At 42.0% G+C, this 2,881-nt stretch overlaps 1 pseudogene; it reads right to left on the bottom strand.

Annotated features, from left to right (window-relative positions):
• Positions 1-1,943: 1,943 nt before the first annotated feature.
• Positions 1,944-2,077, bottom strand: LOC115597968 (annotated as a pseudogene).
• Between the last annotated feature and the right edge of the window lie 804 nt (positions 2,078-2,881).

The following is a 2,881-nucleotide window of genomic DNA, read 5'->3' as shown; positions in this document are numbered from 1 at the left end:
TCATATATTTGGAAGTCTAAGGACACTGACAAGTCCATGACAGAACCAAGGTAATTCTAATTAAAGTGCTTCATCCTTGGAAATTTACTAAATTCTTATAGTCACAGATATATTAGAGCAAATCATTGTGCTTTGATGTGGTTGAAATGAATCCACAAGCAATGGAATGTGTTTAAATGAAGTATTTCACAGTCTTAAAAAAAAATTCCAAATTTTTGGAAGTTAGTTAGATGCATAAATGTTCTAAAGAGATAAGGAAGATAAGGAGAAGGAGTCTAGGGAGGTGCTGCTCACATTATTTCCTGTTAAGTATGTAAATGTACAAATGTATTCCCTCTGTCATATCCTTTAGGGTCATTCAGTAAGTTTTGGTAAGACCCATCATAAAAGATACTTACTCAAACCCAAACTACAGCCCCTTATGCATATATTAATTGGTAGGTTGGTGTGCAGGACCCACAAACAACTGAAGGTCTGAATAGGCTAGAATCCCACCAAGACCTAAGTGGTTTCCAGCCAATCTTTATTAGCATTCTTGAGGCAGAAGGAGCTGGCTATAATAATTTTTTGTCTGTCAGTTTAGTTTATTTTCCTACTCCTAGACTACAAAAATTATCAGTCTCGTCCTTCCCAGAACTTATATTTTCTTCAACTCTATCGTCACAGCTATTCATTCTCACCACAGACACAGTAAATGTGTTTTGATCTCTCCCTCTTATCACTTAATTGCGTTTTCCATTATAGAAGCAATTGTGGGATCAGAAAACACCTGACAGAACTCCTACTAAATTCAATAGTTCATAATTTATTGCAAAAGAAGCTGGGACCAGAGATGTTGCAGTCTTAAAGAATGTGCACTGTCTATTTTGTCCACGAGTTTTACTACTTATTTACATGTAGTCTCTTTATACTGGATTAGCATTTCTTCCCACCACTCCTCACTCTCCACCCTCCCACTCCATCACCTATCACAAAATCTCTATTTCAAAATCCAAGACAGGAATGAGATTTATGGCAACCTGTACCTAGTTTGAATGCAAATACCGGAAGATCTAGGAACCCATCTGGCAGAAGGGAATTGATAGGAGTGAGTGGTTTATTTTCAAGTCACCACACAGCCAGAGATACATTTGCACTGGTTACAAGTCCAGGAGTAGTTTCTCAGCAGTAACTGTTGGAGAGACAGAGTCAACAGAACTCATGAGCTGAGGATGACCAGATTGGCCATTAGGTAGTTGAACTGAGGAGCCAGAAGCTACCCAGTCTTAGTGAAACAGTCACATCTAGCACACAAAGCCTTTGCTATTCAATAAATCATCCTGAGTCAGTCAACTGAAGGGCAGTGCTCTACACAACCCTTAGGACAAAAAATGTTGCCAAATGGGGGCAAATATGTTGATCAGCATGCCCCTCTGTAAAGATGTCTGTCATGTCTGGTGATACTGTCACTAGATGGAACAAAGAACCTCCCTTTTTCAACTAGCCACACAGAACTGTGGGTAAAGGGAGGTACCAAACTAAGCTTCCTTCACTTGTACCACAACCCCCTTCTACAATCCTGCATCTCAGCAAAGCCACTGACCTCAACGTATTCCAACAACAGACATTTTCACAGTTAATAAAAGGAAGAGGAAAATTTCCCCTCCAAATTCTAGATAAAGTGTTCCTACCTCCAATATGTGGCACAGTAATTAGAAGCATAAAAAGAAAAATAAATTGTTAGAAGGAAAATTGTCATTTTAAAAGGACTGGGATGTTCTCATCTGAAAATGAGAACTAATCTGGGGTTATGGGGTGGTGTTTTGGAAGTAGGGGGGCCAGAGGGATAACTCCTGTGGGAAGCTTCTACAAGTTCCAATCCTGGCCCCACCTCTGCCCAAGGCAGAGGAGAAGAGGAGGTAAAAGGTACAGGAAAAAACATGCCAGGGTCAGTGAAGGAAGGGGAAGGTGCCCAAGCAGAGATTTCCCTGCTTTTGGGGAAATCACAGGGGTCAGCACACCCAGAACGCAGGAGATGAGCCTCACTCAAGGAAAAATCACCTGCCTTATCATAGTGTCTCCCAGGCCAGGTAAATATAGACCTATGAAACTATTTGAGCCCCACTTTGGGCACCAGTGAAACTTAGACAGTAAGTAGGTGACTTATGCTCTCTGTCATTACCCAGAGGAGGATGAAGGCAACAAGGGAGAGAGACTTTAAGGTTGGAATTGAAAACTTGAGTAGATTTAATAATGTAGCAATAGCAAATTAAAAATGTCTATAAAAATATATAAACATGGAGCTCACCTTCCTGGTAATTACTCCACAACTGGAAAAGTCCCACACTGGATTGGGTAGCAGCTGGTGGTGCCCAAGTCCAGGGGCTCAGGGACAGTCCACAACAGTCTTAGAAAAACCAAGCTGGTCCTGCTTGGGATGGCAGAAGGTGACTTGTCTTGGCTAATGATGTTCTTCTCTGGTGAAGAAATGAAGAGCCGTAGGAGGAACAGCTACATACAGACCTTAACCCACCTAAAACACCAGCCAGAAAAAGCACCAGAGGACTCTCTTGAGAGCCATTTTATTCTGAGCACCATAGGAAGAAATACTGTGATTGGTCCATTTGGGTCATCTGACCCATCCTCTCCTCCCATAGGCTCAGCTGTTCCCCATTATCAGTGCCACACCAACACCCCCAACTGGGGTTGTTGGGGGTTTCTCTATCCTGGTCCCCTCAAACCAGAGCAGAGCTATAGAATCAAGAATTTCATAGAATCATAGAATTGGCTGGGTTAGAAGGGACCTCAGAGATCATCAAGTCCAACCCTTGATCCACTACCACTGCAATTATCAGACCATGGCACTGAGTGCCACATCCAGTCTCTTTTTAAATATCTCCAG

The sequence above is a fragment of the Calypte anna genome, chromosome 2 (genome assembly GCF_003957555.1).
Source record: "Calypte anna isolate BGI_N300 chromosome 2, bCalAnn1_v1.p, whole genome shotgun sequence".
NCBI classification, from domain to species: domain Eukaryota; kingdom Metazoa; phylum Chordata; class Aves; order Apodiformes; family Trochilidae; genus Calypte; species Calypte anna.
The sequence above is the reverse complement of the archived record's forward strand: the minus strand, read 5'-3'. Positions and strand labels throughout refer to the sequence as shown.